Genomic DNA, 15,149 nt, shown 5'->3' on the forward strand with positions numbered 1-15,149 from the left:
TTGGAGAACCCCAAGAAGGCCTTCAAAGCCCGCAAAGAGCAGAACGACAAGGTCCCCGTGGCCGAGCTTCCACCTTGCTGCTCCCAGCTCTCTTCGACATATTAGTGCATCATGAGTTGATAGTGCCCTGTGCTCCCAAGAGACAAGGGTAGGCCCCCGACAAAAGCCAAGGTCCATGATGCCGCTACCACCAGTGGAGCGGTCACGACTTGGCCCACTGCTAAGGGTTCCAAGACATCCGTCAAGGGTACATCTAGGATGGACACATTGACCTCATTGACAGACAATTTCCGCTTTGGGGCAGGACCCTCCACGAGTGTCACCACCCCAAACCTAGGACGGGACGGGCTCGGGGCCTTGTCACTAGCACCTCCGAGACTCCCACCGACTGCCCTTCGGTGTTGTGGGAGGTGTACCACGGCCGCAGAAGGATGAGGAGCTCAAGGATAAATGCGGCTCGTCACGCAGACGTAACACCCGCGCCCTGAGCGGTGGATCCTTGCTTTTCAAGTGCAAGAAGGCACAGCCGAGAAAACTTTGGTACGCTAATTTGCAACTTCGAATCTCTTTGACATCTAGTGGAAGTAGCGGTCTTGCCCCCTTCTCCCACCGTGCATGACTTCCTCCCAAGGCAAGTCCTCTTTGCTGAAGGAGGTTACTGCACCATCATGAGAACCGCTCAGGGGTCGCCCTGCGCAGGCATGGAACCCTGAAGGTGTTCACTACCATCAGGCTCAAGGGTGAGACTTTAAGCAAGCCTTACTAGAGTCATGGGGGTATGACTTTAAACTACCTCCTCTCAAAAAAATATATAATACCCGCGCATTAATGGGAGTCATGACCAAGGACCGGACGAGCACTTGCAATGACATTGGGAAGGCGAGAGAGAAAATTTGAAATAAGAACGCTAAAGCAAAACCTCTGCGGATTGAGCATCAAGAATAAGAAAGGAAAGAGAAATATTCATCTTATTGGCATCGCGGAAGGTTACAAAATTTTGGTGGGCTTCTGAAGCCCGTAGACAAAAGAAAGACCTTTGAAAATGGTCAAGCGCTTCGCGTATCTTTGACCTTATCTCCAGAACCGCCTCCAGAGGGGCCTCATTGATTATAAGAAAATTGAAGAACACCGCCCTCTCAATATTCAACATCAGCCACTGCTGAGGCTCCACGCTCGATGAGTCCTCTTACCTAGACCAAGGGGCCCTCGAGGTCCCTTAAAGTTGCGAGGTTGGTCTGGTACTCTTGCCACCACTCGATCAGCTCGACGTGCTTTCTCCCGGTACCTAACCATCAAAGCATTGAGTAATACTACCTAGGCCACCGCCTCCCTCCTCATTACTTTGGTGTGCCTCCTATGGTGTCTAAAGACCAAGGTGTTGAGCGTTGTCAGTGAAGCCATTGACTCAGAGGTGCGGGCACAATAGAAGAGGTGAGGAAGGTGTTCCTCTCACACACTTCACCTCTCACACTAGTGAAACCGGCTGCCAAAACTTTCAGTTGTAGGTACCTCTCCCCAAAGGAGGTCACGCAAGGTCTTCTTTCGCTTGTACATGAACAAAAGAGGAGAGGGATTAACACAGAAAAGAATGAAAAGACATTCACTCAAATGCTTAGCATAAGAGCCATGTCCGTAGCCGGTGCTGACCTGTGCCGATTGTTAGAGTACCTGCAGCCTAAGAAGTCCCAAATCACAAGGGGATGATGAGTGCGGACATAGACGTAAGTGTTGGAAGACATTTTTCAGCACCATGGGTCCCCAATGCAGAATAAAAGGAGAGCCGGTCAATAAAGCCTAACGAACAGTGGAAATTTTGATAGTCTCAAAATGACCACAAAACTAGTCAAGATCTTCATAAGGACTCCTAAAAGTCTCCTGCAAAGTTTTGTCTCAATCCAACATGTCTAAGGCAGTGCAGACTGAGAGACAGTTTCGACATAATCAGCCTCTAGCACCCTGAAACGGAACCTTATAACTAGAGCTCTATTTTTGCTAAATCAAATTGTTGTTGTACCATCATCATTGGAGCCAGTACAGTTGAAAATCCTCATGGGTCAAATTTCAGCTTAGACGGGAACTCCAAGAAGAAGTTATAGGTGAAAGATCGAAATAGGAGGCGCCACACAGTATTCCCATGTGGCCACCCCGCAACTAAACTCCATTAGAGGGACAGTCACGAACAATGACTTGCAATTCTTATATATCCCTCGTCCAATATCGGATCGCAGTCAAAGTTGTTGGAGTGTTTGTCTCATTGAGACGAGCGTTTCGATATGTGGCACGCCTTGTAACGACGCTTGAGCTTGAAGAAAAGCTAGAGAGAAATTTCCAATCCGTGAAGGAAGTTGCAGGAAAATCAATAGTGACACGTCTCTCTCAAGCCGCTAAATCATGGCACTCACGAGCCTGATCGTCATGAAATCAGTTGCATCACGTGCATAAGGTCCATGACTATCACCGGTTCGAACTTCACATATGATAAACGGTCAGATCTCGCACACGAAGCCAATGAAATGGCTGCAAATTCCTGCAAAAACTGAAAAGTTGCAAAATCTTCATTCGGGCACGAAATCGAGCTGCGTTTGTTGCCACGCGATCATGATGACATGCTCAGTGTGATCCAGCGAAGAAACCACAGAAAAATATCAAGGAACAAGCACACTATAGATCCGAAGTTTGCAAAATTCATCCAAAATGCAAGTCACACGATCGTAGCCTAAAAACATGATCCATGGCTCAAAGTTGGTATCAAATTGATCGCCATGCCAAGCCCTACAAGAAAACAATCATCTTTCGATTAAACGGGCATCAGAGCAACCCCGAATCATCCATGAAAGATCACACAAGTTCTAGGGTAGCAGCAGGGAATGTTTTAAAATTCCACGATTTGTTAAGAAGGGGAAAATCTGTCATTTTGCACCCTATTTTCCTATTTTATTTAATTTAGTTAAATATTAATTTATAGCAATTAAGTTTAATTTCGATCAATCCAACCCATGTTTGGGTAAAACTCTATATATATCACATATTACCATTGTACGTAGACGCTTTGCCAATGAGACTTTTACTTAATAAAATCTCTATTTCTTCTTAATATTGGCTCACGTTCTGAGAGAGAGAAAGGGAAGGAGAGAGAAACTTTTGGATCGGTACCTCTCGGCTCAAGGTAAGTCTGTCTCTCTCTTCTCTTCCTTTCTTTCTTCTTCTCTCTCTTCTTCTCGCTCCTCTTCTTTGTCTGGGATTTTCTTAAAGGCCATGCACGGCAGTGGCAGTGTCGTGCGTGCCTCTTTCTTTCTTTCTTATCCTGTGGTTTCACAGGTCACGCATGGCGATGGCAACACCATGCGCAAGCTTCTTTCTCCTTCTTTTTGTCCATCTATATCTCTCAGCAAGGCTCTCAGATAGCGCTGCTCAATGTTGTGCGCAAATGTGTCTTCGATGGCTTAACGAGGAGCATAGGCAGTGAATCCTATTGCCTCCTGCTGGGGTCTTCCCTTATTGTGCGCCTATCACAGATGGTGATGCCTATCACCGCCTGCGAAGGGTCGCAACAACACCTGTTGCCGTCCGCAAGCTTCCTTCATGCGCTCGGAGCCTATTGCTGTTCGCAAGCCTCTTTCGTGCTCTCGGTGCCCATTGCCGTCCGCGGGTTTCTCTTGCGTCTCATGCCCATCGCCATCCGAAGGTTTCTCTTGCGTCCCACATCCATCGTCGTGTGCCTCAGAAGGAACTATCGCCACACGCTTCACAAATGGCTATTGCCATGCGCTTCACAAGAGGCTATCACTGCCTGCGAAGGGGTGTGTTGCCTTCTCATGTTGCCAACGACGATGCCTAGCCCCGCCCATAGTTCACTGCTCCCCCTTCAGCTGTGAGCAGTAGTGTCTAGCATCATTCAAGGGCCATGTCACTGTTGCTCCACGGTTGTCAATGGCGATGCGTAAATGCCGTCAGGGCCCCATCTCTTTGTCGTCTTGTGTTTTCTCTTCATTCTCTTCTCTTCTCACATGATTGAGGGTAGACTTAATTTAGCATTACCATAATGGTCTGGTTGGTGAGCAGTATTGCTGTCGTGTTGATCTTGAGTACCATGCCCATCTTGCTGCCACACCAGATTAGAACAGTCATATCAGCCTCGGTTTCAAGCTGTATTACCATCGTGCTGGTCCTAACTACCATGCCCGTCTTGCTACCACTCCGAGTCTCGGTCATTAGTCAAGCTATCATGCTAGTCTCATCCCCTTATCAAGTCCCTTCTCTGTCTTTATTTGAGCCTTCCACTTCATCACCGTCACTTATGAATGTGCATTGCCCTAAGACAAGGGTGGGTCCCTCAACCCACTTGTCTTGTAAGTTAACCATTGTATAGAAAGCAAGGAGATTGCAGGTCAAGGGAGGCGATTTCAAACCAGCTGAAGCAACTGAGGGGCTTTCTGTCGTGATCTAAGAGGGTACTTGTGCGAGTCAGCCTGAACAAGTCACAGACCCAGGTGAGGTTGATCCCCACCTCACATCCAAAATTCCTCTCTCACTAGTTAGACACCTGCCCTTGTTCATGAATGAGGTTCCTGAGAGAGCGGTCTCAGATCCCGGGTCTTCCAACCTGAGATACGTGTCACCCGATCACTTAGATCTCGAGAGGTGAGATTGAGGCACCTAACCAGCTTGGCGACTCCCCTGAGGACTTATTATCCCTTCGTCAGTTCGCTCTTGTTTGATCAGTATCACCTTTTAATTTCTGCACTACATTCTATAGCGTTTGGGTTATTCAACCAGTTCATCAGTGTTGGGGATTTTCTCATCGCCGTACTCATGGCCATCTCAGGGAAGCGAACTACTCAAGCTTCATTCCCTACACACCTTATGAGTCAGGACTCACAGTCCGGCTCCCAGGTTCTTTCTTGGATTGGTGCGAGAAGGGACTTAAAAGTCCGACTCCCTGCTTCCTCGCCCTGATGGACCCTTCACCAAGGCCCCTTGCATTGGTAGCACAGTTGCTACCACACACAGCATGCACCCTGCTATTGGCAGGTGCCTTGCTGGTCATATTGCTGAGGTACACCGGAAGGCTGCCCTATCTACTTTAATGAAAGGCAAGCAGGTTGCAATCACTCCTGAGGGTCGTCGTAAGGCAGCCCCCCATACTCCTTCATCACCCCAAACCTCTACACCCAGAGGCTTGGCACACAAAGGTAGAGATCCTGGGGTCTCCACCCCTCACACACACCTAAAGGCTCGTGGTCCATCCACTCGAGCCACACCTTGAGGAAAATTTTATGCCGCCTTGAGCTCACGTCCAAGGCTAGGCCTTCTTGGGCCAAACCTACACACGCCATGCATCTGCATCCCATAGCTCGGGGCAGTTCCAGTTCTGTGCCAGCTCGAGCACACGAGGGCCGACCGCTCTATCGTCCCTCTCAGCACACATAGCTTCACCATGTGAGAGAGAGCCTCCTGCCCGGTCCCTCACAGACGCGAGGTCGTGGGTCTCAACCTCCTAAAGTAAGCAGCTGACCGAGCCAGGGCTTACCCCCAAGTCACCAGGACGGCTAACCCTAAAGGTGCAAACGAACAATCTTTACAGGTTCCTCTCTAATCTCGACTAAGGCGGAGTCATGAACCAGTCCCTTATTTTTCCATTCTTCCATCACCAGGCAAGCTCCTTGAGACTTGGTACTCAAAGGTTTTCCCTAAGAGTACCATCTTGAGTCAGTCTCATATCAGGCACACACCCGGGCCTCACAAGGGAATTCGCGGCAACGACCTAATGTTGGATAGAAGCCTGCAGCCTCCAAGGCAACAACCCAGGTTGCCCTCTGTCCTTGGACCCCACTCTCTGTTCCAACTAATGGACATGGCCCTCGCATGCTCAAGAAAGGCGTGGCAGTCCAAACCTTAGGCTCGGTTCTAGAGTGAAGTCCATAACAGCCTCAGGATTAAGCAAAAGAGAGGCCTGCAAATCCTGACTAGAGAGGGCCCTAAGGGAGTTGAGGTTACCACTCTTGGTGACCTCCTGCCACATAATCCCTTCTTCCCTCTGTGAATCCCAGAACCTGACAAGTCCAAGAATATTGCTCGATGATTACTGCCAAGAAGCCACGGTCCCAAGACCATCAAGAACCGGTCCTCACGCGATCGACATATAAGGCTCGAGTCCAATCAAGGCATGCGGAGCCCCTATAGACCGACTTACCTCGTACGACTCGCCAACCCCGGCAGTCCACTACTCCACCTGATGCTGACCTTCCAGAAGAAATGGTCAGTGTCATGGTGATCAACGAGTCGGATGACGCCCAAGAAGAGTGGATGAATAGGTTCGAGGTAATGATGCAGTCCATCTTAGAAAAGATGAATCGCCTAGAAGCCTCAATGTCCCCTTCTTCTCACTATTAGACCGATCCCCTGTCTGGTGAAGACACAGTTCCGAGACAAACTTCCCACTGGTCTCCTAAGACAGCTCTACTTCCCGAATGGTTTCGTAAGCTGATATAGATGCCATGGTGGCCCACAGTCTCAAGAACAAGGTCACGGGCATGCAAGACTCTACTAATAGCCGTACCCCTCATACATCGATCAGGTGTCGTTTCTCCAAACTATTAAAAAGGGAAGCTCCCCCTGTTCAATGGTACTACATCGCCTCACCAGCATACTGCTCACTTCTAAGCGGCTTGTTGAGAGGCGGAGACTGACGGATGACTCCTCCTTTGTCAGTTCGTCAAGACTCTCGAAGGGTTATCGTTTTAGTGGTATGCTCGGCTGCCTCCAAAATCGGTACACACGTGGAAAGAAATGGAGCAGTTGGTTTATCAACTGTTCTACGAAGTTCAAAGAAACGTGGAGACCATCGAGCTCCTCAGTTTGACTCAATACTCTGATGTGCCAATTGACAAGTTCATCGCCCGATGGAGAGAGTTGGCAACCTTTCATGCCACTCCCCTGACTGAAAAAGAAGCAGTTCAGACCTACATAAGAAATATGTTGCCCAAGATCACCCTGCATGTCGAGGCCTCCAATCCACCCTTCATGTCAGAGCTCATCTCTAAAGAAGTTCATATGGAAGGTCTGTCCAAGCATCATGGTGGATCTTGTCAGCAACCCTCTGGCTTGAATTCCTGCTTCAACAGTGGGGGAAACCAGTAAAAGGCAGTGATTAGTTTGGCTGTCACCGTGACTTACACTAAGAATGCCGCCCCTCAAACCTTGGACCTCTCCAAGGCACAGACGCCTCGGGCTGGGGCCAAGCAGCAGTCCTACAACAGGGTCCTGGCCCCTAAGAATATAAATCGAAATGACTTCTGGATCCAGCACCAGAACAAGTTGTACCCCTTCGAAAAGGAGTGGGTTCCTACATTGTTTTGATTACTGCTAGAGCAGAACATGATCCAGCTGCTAGAGGTCAAAACCCTAGAGCTGGCCGGGCAGGAGACACATGAGAGGTACTTCGCCTATCATCGAGGAGTAGGCCACCCCACTCAAGACTGTTATATGCTCAAAGACAATATCGAAGCCCTCATTAACAAGGGTCAAATAAAGCTCGAAGAGTTAAAGAAAGCATTCGAGGCAACAGAGGCTGCCCACATAGTGACAATCCAAGAGGATGACGAAGCACCCGCTATCCTCCGTGCACTATTCTCCATAATGCTTGAAGAAGGACTTGTCACGCCAAAGCTGACAAGGCAGACCAAGTTCCTACCCCCTGGAATTGAGAACCTCTAGTGATATTATCACCTGAACGAGGTCACGACCTAAGAGAATGCACTGGCTTCCATGAGCTCTTATCAAAGAAGATGCAGCAAGGCCAAGAAGTTCATGGTAACCCAGAAGGACAACCCAAAGTCCCTCTTCCACCAGTGCAAGAAGAACTCCCAACACAAGCCCAGGGAAGTGCTAAGCCAGATCCTTTGCAAGCCCTCTTCGAGGCAATGCTCCAACAGGTTCTCGCCACTCCCAAGCCCGCCAGGCAGCCTAAGTGTCTTGCTCAGGGTATGGAAAACCTCTGGTGCCCATATCATCAAGGATGAGGCCACGAGCTGAAAGAATGCTCTGGGTTCGAAGCTATAGTTGCAGAGAAAGTCGAGAAAGGCCACATTATTTGTGCTATCCTCCCAGAATGCTACTAAGCCATCACTCACGTTCAAGAGTAAGCCCCACTACAGGCCCCCTATGAGCATACACTAGACCCTTCAATGCCCTCGACTTCTCATCCTTGTGAAGTCTATCATGGGCGAAGTAGGCTTGTAGACACCCCATTTTAAATCTGGAAAATTCTGCGCTTTTCTAAACCCTTAGGATCACACTTAACCTAATAAACCCATTTTTTTGGATAAGTATGTGGATAAGTATGTGTAGGTCATGTGAGTATATCCGCCCCAACGGATTTTGGCCCCTATAAACCCTCTTTTCGTGGTCATTTGGAAAAAGGACAAACAGAGACCAAACCCTAGTTGAGAGCAGATAGAGATAAAAAATCTGAGAGACTAAAACCCTAGGGAAGAGAATAGATATAGATCAGAAAACAAAAAAAAAAAAAAAAAAAAGAAAAAAAAAAAAAAATAGTTAGAGTTACACGAGAGAAGAGAAAACCCGAGAAACTGCTTCAGAAACCCGAGTCTTCTGAGAGAAAACCTAGACCTAGGGCACAACCACCCTATATCTACCCCTAGGGCACAACCACCCTTCTTCAACCAAAGACTTTCTGGTGAACATCCGACTTAGAGAGACAAAAGAAGACATGTTCTAATACGGGCGAGCCCTAGAAAGCTCGGGAGTCTCGGGCCGTCCGCCTTGGTTCGGTATCGTTTCTTACTTTTATATTATTTATTTTCTGCTATTATTTCATTTTAATTAGATTAGATTAGTTTTTATTGCTTTTTATTTCATGCTTCATATTCGGATCAATGCTGGCGCTGCCACTAATCTGAGAACAGATCCGCTCGTTTCTCGACGGATCTAACCGCATATTAGAATTCCATTTTCCCCACATTCTCTATCATTTATTTTTAAAATCAGTTTGTGGTGTTCAGATCTGAGGGATCTTCCTTTGAAGATCTCTTTGATTTTGCATTATAAACAGTTTGGTGCCCACAGTGGGGCATTTAGAGCTAGATCTATTCATGAAAAAAAAAAAAAAAAAAATAAAATAAAAGCAGCCTCCAATTTACTTTTGAGGGCTGTTTTTTAAAAATAAAAAAAAATCCAAAAAAAATGGAAAGAAAGAGAAAAACATGTTCTCTTTCCATAGGAAAATCTCGTTTTATTTCTTTCTCTTAACATTTTTTATTTTTTTTATTTTTTTCGTTTATCTGCATGTCAGTAAAAAAAAAAAAAATTTGGGATTTGTAGAAGGCGTTTCTTTTCTGTTTTGGAAACGGGTTCATAGTATGCACCACTATCACCATTCCCACTTTCATTGAATCTCTCCTCTAGATTTATGTATTTATTTTATTTATTCATGTGGATTTCTTTGTTGTGACATCCTCGTCTTCTCGTTCCAAAAGAAATCCATGTTCTTTGTTGCTTATGATTTGGATGGATAAAGCCTGTGCATTTTTTTTAGATATATTACTTTTTGGTGCTTATGATATGGCCAAATTATTTTTGTTGTTGCTTTCTGTTGCTTACAATTTGGTTAGATTAGCTTTGTTCGCATTCAAATTTCTTGTCTCTTGCTGAGAATTATTTTGTTAAAAAAAGAAGAAAAAACCATCTTTCCATTCTTTGGAGTTGATTATGTAAATGGTTACCAAGTTTAATATTCTTTGATATTAATGGGATTTTGTTTCCAATTTTAATCTTGTTTGATATTCACTGGACAATTTTTCATATCAATTGTGCGTGACTTCATATTAAGTAGGAGGAGGTGTGTGAGTTGTTAAGATAGTAACTAATCCTTTGAGAGAAATTTTGGGAAGATTTAGATAGAGATGGATAAAGAAGGGACATTGAGAGAAAAAAAGGAGAAGAAATAGGGATAGGATATTGAGAGAAAGATCTTAGGAGGGAGATCAAAAGAAAACGAGAAAAAAAAAAAAAAAGGGGGAAGAAGTTTGATAGAAAACAAGGAGAAGAAATAGGAAAAGGAGATTGAGAGAAAGTAGGGAAAAAAGATCTTTAGAAGGGAGATTGAGAGAAAATAACGGAAAAAAAAAAAAAGGATCGCGAGAGAGAGAAAGTTTTAAGGGTGTGAGAGAGAGAATTTTTTTTTTAAAAGTGACTTGTTTTGCAAGAAAAAAAAAAAAAATCTTAAAGCTCATTTGGTTTCAAAAAAAAAAGAACAAAACTCTTTCGCTAAAAATTACCTTTTTTTAATCCACTTTCTTTTCAAAAAAAAAAAAAACAAAAAAACAAAGGAAAAATCTTTTAAGGGCATCTTGCTAAAACAAAAACAAACCTTTAAAGGCCTTTCTCACTTTCAAAAAGAAAATTTTAATAAGAATAAACTTTTTTTTTTGGAAGTCTTTTTGTTTCAAAAAAAAAAAATCATTTTTGTGAAATTTTTTTTTGTCTTTTTTACGGTCATTCTATCTCAATAAAAAGAACAAAAAAAGGAGTAAGTATTTGAGGTCATCTTTCTGATCCACTAAAAAAGAAAAAGGGGTATCTTTAGCTATTTTTATTTTAAAATAAAAAAAAAATCAGCAAAATTTTTAGGCATCTTTGTCTAATTTTTTTTTAAAGGCAACCTTACTTTTTTAAAAAAAAGAAAAAGAAAAATTTTTTTTTTTAAAAAATATCGATCATTTCTTAATTTGTTATTCAATATTTGTTGCTTCTCTCTATTCATCAAAAAAAAAAAAAAAAAAAATCAGGGTTACCTTTACTCTCTTTAATTGTGCTCTGATCGAGTCACCCTCAACTCGGGTGTGCTCAACTTGGCACAGGCTGTGCCTGGTTCCACCTTTATTTATTGTATACCTTCTTAGGGGTTCCTTACCCCTACATCTGAACTGTGCTTTTGGTCGGTCAAAAACCCGACCCAAAGCACACCTCACTTGGCACGATTTGTGCCAAGGGCTCACATTTTTCTTGCATTGTGTGTTTACTTGTTTGCTATTTTTTCTTTTCACTTGCGTGTTTCTTTACACACTCCAGCACACACCAGACCGGGAGTGCCTGGGAAACCAACAGACAAATATTTTGAAAACCCCCAAAATCCATGTTAAAGGTGCGAGGGGAACCTAACTTTGAGCGTCGAGGTGGTTGGGATTCACATAACTTTAACTGTGAGTGCCCCTCCGTAATGCTTTCCCTCAAAGCTACTCCACATATAGTAAGACCTAGTGAACATTCTATAACAAAAGCCTAGGACCTATGTGGGGACCTATATGAGCCTACCTGCATTTCAATAGTTAGGAACCCACTCTCAAGCCAAGCCTACCAATAATCTAGGACAAAAGTTTTCGTGTGTTGTGCTTGTTTATTTCTATTGGTTAATCTTAGATCTCAGTCCGGACCCCCTTTTGATCCGAGCTAAACTCTATGGGTCTAAGTTCAGGCTTATACCCAGCCTAGTCTAGGTTCGAACCAGGTTGACACTCAGGTCCAAACCTAGGCTCCCTTTTGGTCCGAGCCAAGGGCTGGTGCCTAGCCAACCTTGATCCAGTCTAGGTCCACATCCGGTCTGATCTTTAAAACCCTATGGGTCCAAGCCCTGGCTTGAACCCAGCTTAGTCTAGGTCTTAACCAGGCTCACACCCAAGTTCGAACCCAGACTCACTCTTGGTCCAAGCCGAGACTCGTACCCATATAGTTTAGGTCTTAGTCAATGTTCTAGCATAGTTGTAAGCCTAGAGTTGCCTCTAGAACTAGACTAGGCCTACCTTCGTTCAGGGTTCAATTAAAAACCCATCAAGTCTAGCAGGTTTCATCTAGTCTAGTCCTAGCTTAGATCTTAGTTAGGGTTTTGCCCCTCGAGTTAGACTAGCTCTAACCTGAGGTGTAGAGTCTAGATCTCACAGTGTCTAGGAATCATGACCTAGGATCATAGCATAGCAAGGTCCAACCCCATGGCCCCAGCTCAGTCTAGATCCAAAGAACCTAGTCAGTCCGAGAGGCACCATCACAGTGCTCCCTCACAAATCATTCATAGCACTCGTGTCAATGAGCCGACTCTCGACCCACATGGAACCAAACTTAGCCGTCTAAGCCGCCTTCAAGGCCACCATTTAGAAGTCACGAGCCAATAGGTTGATAAGGTTCGTAACACCTTGAACAGTCAAGGGGTCAGGCTGGGGGCAATCCTCCAAGACATAGGGGTTAACCTCAAATCCAGTAGACACAACAAGACCGACCCAAATCTCTGAGTCAGCCGATCTCAGCTGTGTGAACCCGATGGTCAATTAGTAGCCCAACATTCTAGTCTTGTCAACCAGTTAGTTAGTGGGCGAGGGAAAGTCTATCCAAGCAACCCATCACCAGTAAAAATCGGGGTTTTGACCTAACTTGATATAAAGACAATCCTAAGGTACATGCTTACTTTCAAGACCTGCTTAATAGAGGATACACCATCTAGTGCACTCAATCTAGGAAAGTCAGGTTAGAAGCTTAAGGCATAGGATAAGCCCAACAATTTGACTCAAATCAGGATAATTCTAGGGCTGTTTGCCTACCAATCCAACCAACTACAGGTCACGGGTCTACATCTAGTCATCACTCGAGCCCAAGACCACTTCAAGGGCAGACTCCCTCTGGCAATTGTTATAACATTCCTTCACTCTTTCAGTCTAGTGATGGGGCAAGAGAGTACCCTAACCCTTGAGATAGAACATCTAATCAAGTTTAGTGTCAGGTAGACCTAGCCGCCCAAGGTCAGAGGTCTAGTCGTCATAGCAACTTGAATCGTCCATCCCAGTTAAGTAGTGATTCTATCCTGCAGGCTTCCTTGCATGGCCAAGTTGTGCAACCTCCGAGTAATGGGTATTCTCTGACCCAATTCAACTCGGGTGAGTCTACAAGCCGACAACCGACACATCAAGTTAAACACATTCCTCAGGCTCATTCCTTGGGGCAAACCACTACATGGGCCCAACAGTCAGTTCATACGAGTCTCATACCACAAAATCAGGTTCAACAAACCATACAACCTAGCCAGCTCACAACTACAATGACGACTCAATTCGCTCGCATAAAACACCTCGAAGACTCTTTAGAGAAAATGGGAAAATGGGATTTCTTAAGTCGTAAAGTTCTAGGACACCTAGAAGATCTACCAGAGGGGTTTGTGATGCCACAGTTCAGAAATAGATTTTCAGGAAAAGGGGATTCTGAGGCACACATCAACGCTTACTTATTGTTGGTTCACACACTGCGAGACCGATCCAACCAACTTAAGGTCATGTTCTCGCATAGCTTATCAGAAGAACCCTTGATGTGGCACTGAAGATTCATGAATGATAACCCTCAAGCAACTCCTGACAAAATGTTCAGGCAATTTTCCTCTCGCTATAGTGGAGGAAAACTAATACCCATCACCCTTGGTGAGTTAACTTCCATCAAACAGAAATCGGGCGAATCTCCTTCCTTGTTTATTACCAGATTCAGAGAGGCCATAACGCGAGTCATTGAAACTCCAGTCCCTGAAGCCATGAATGTAAGCATAGCATTAGAGAACATGACTCCACAATATGTCAGGTTCTTCAGTATGGGGGCAGTCCATTACTCATTTGATGTTATGCTTGAAAGAATATCACGCCAAGGAAGAGAAAGTCGCAGACAAAAAACCTTCTCAAGAGGGAGAGGTGAACATGATCAAGAAAAACAACCATTATGCAAACCATTCACAAGAAAAGACTAAAATTTATTCTACCACATGGAGAATGTAGACTTCCACACCAAGGGCATTCACTCCCATTGATGATCCTATGACCAATATCATGAAGAAGTTACTTAAGGCAATGCTCATAGAATTATCGACAGAAGCCAAGATTCCTCCTTTCCATGGAGGCGATACTTCTCAATAGTGCGATTGGCATCAAAACTATGCCCATAACACTGAGGACTATCGAGCTTTCAGACATAGAGTTCAGGACCTCATTGATAATGGCACGATAAGTGTCAAAAATAAAGAGGTTGATGACATAGAAAAATCAGAAACTCTAGATGTCTTGACAAAGAATACTGATGTCAACCTAATTAACTCAAGAGAATCACAAGTTGTGCCCAAACCCGAAAAACATCCACAAAGGCCTTGGAACCAAAGAAAAAATCAACTGGAAAGTCCAGTGGATGGAAAAAAAAATGAGAATAACCTCACCTAGGAGTTAATGACTAAAGATACTCAAGATCAAAGCAGTGAGGATGACCTTAGCTCAAAGCCCATAACCAAAGAAAGGGGAGAAGAAAGGGGTATTGCATATGGGATTTCACTCCAAGATACACTTCTAAAAATGGCACAAGAAATCCCCATCATCAAGAGTCACGCTAGGGCATATGAATCCTTCAATTCATACTTTCAAGTTAACACAATAAATGGTTCACATGTGTACGGCAATGAATCAAACTCGCGAGAGGAATATGAACTCGAGCATAAGCTCAACCAATATTTTGAAGCTATGAACTCACAAGCCCATGACGATAAGAAAATCCTTAATTCTGGGACAAGAATTTGTGAGGGGGCAGATAAACAAGTGCTAAAAGAAAGCCCTTCACCCTAAAACCTGGATGACCCACCTAAGTGGGATCAATATGATGAGGACGACATGTGAGAAATTGATGTGATCTAGATCAACGAGAAGGGATCATCTTCTAAACAACGGGTCACCACCCCAAAGTCTCCCATTAAGCTTCCAAACAAGGGGCCAACACCTCAAATATCAAAATAAGATGAACCTTTAGAAATTTTAAGGTGCTCACCTGAGCCACCTTCACCAGACTTCTTGGTCAACCCACCTATATGGGATGAGGAGCCAAGATCAAAAGATTTAACCAAGTCACCTCTCGAGATGAACCCAGTTATAGATGATGGAAAAGTAAAGAGCCTAAATTTGACTATTCCTAAAGATTTGGCATCTTCGCTAAAGTTAATAGAACTTGAACCTTTGGAAATTTTAAGGGGTCCACCTGGGCCACCTTCACAAGATTTCTTGAATGATCCACCAATCTAGGATCAAGAATTAGATATTGAACATCCGACCATGTTACTTACTCAAGAG

This window comes from Amborella trichopoda, chromosome 4, assembly GCF_054954075.1.
Source record: "Amborella trichopoda isolate Santa Cruz 75 chromosome 4, AtrichopodaSantaCruz75HAP2 v2.0, whole genome shotgun sequence".
NCBI classification, from domain to species: domain Eukaryota; kingdom Viridiplantae; phylum Streptophyta; class Magnoliopsida; order Amborellales; family Amborellaceae; genus Amborella; species Amborella trichopoda.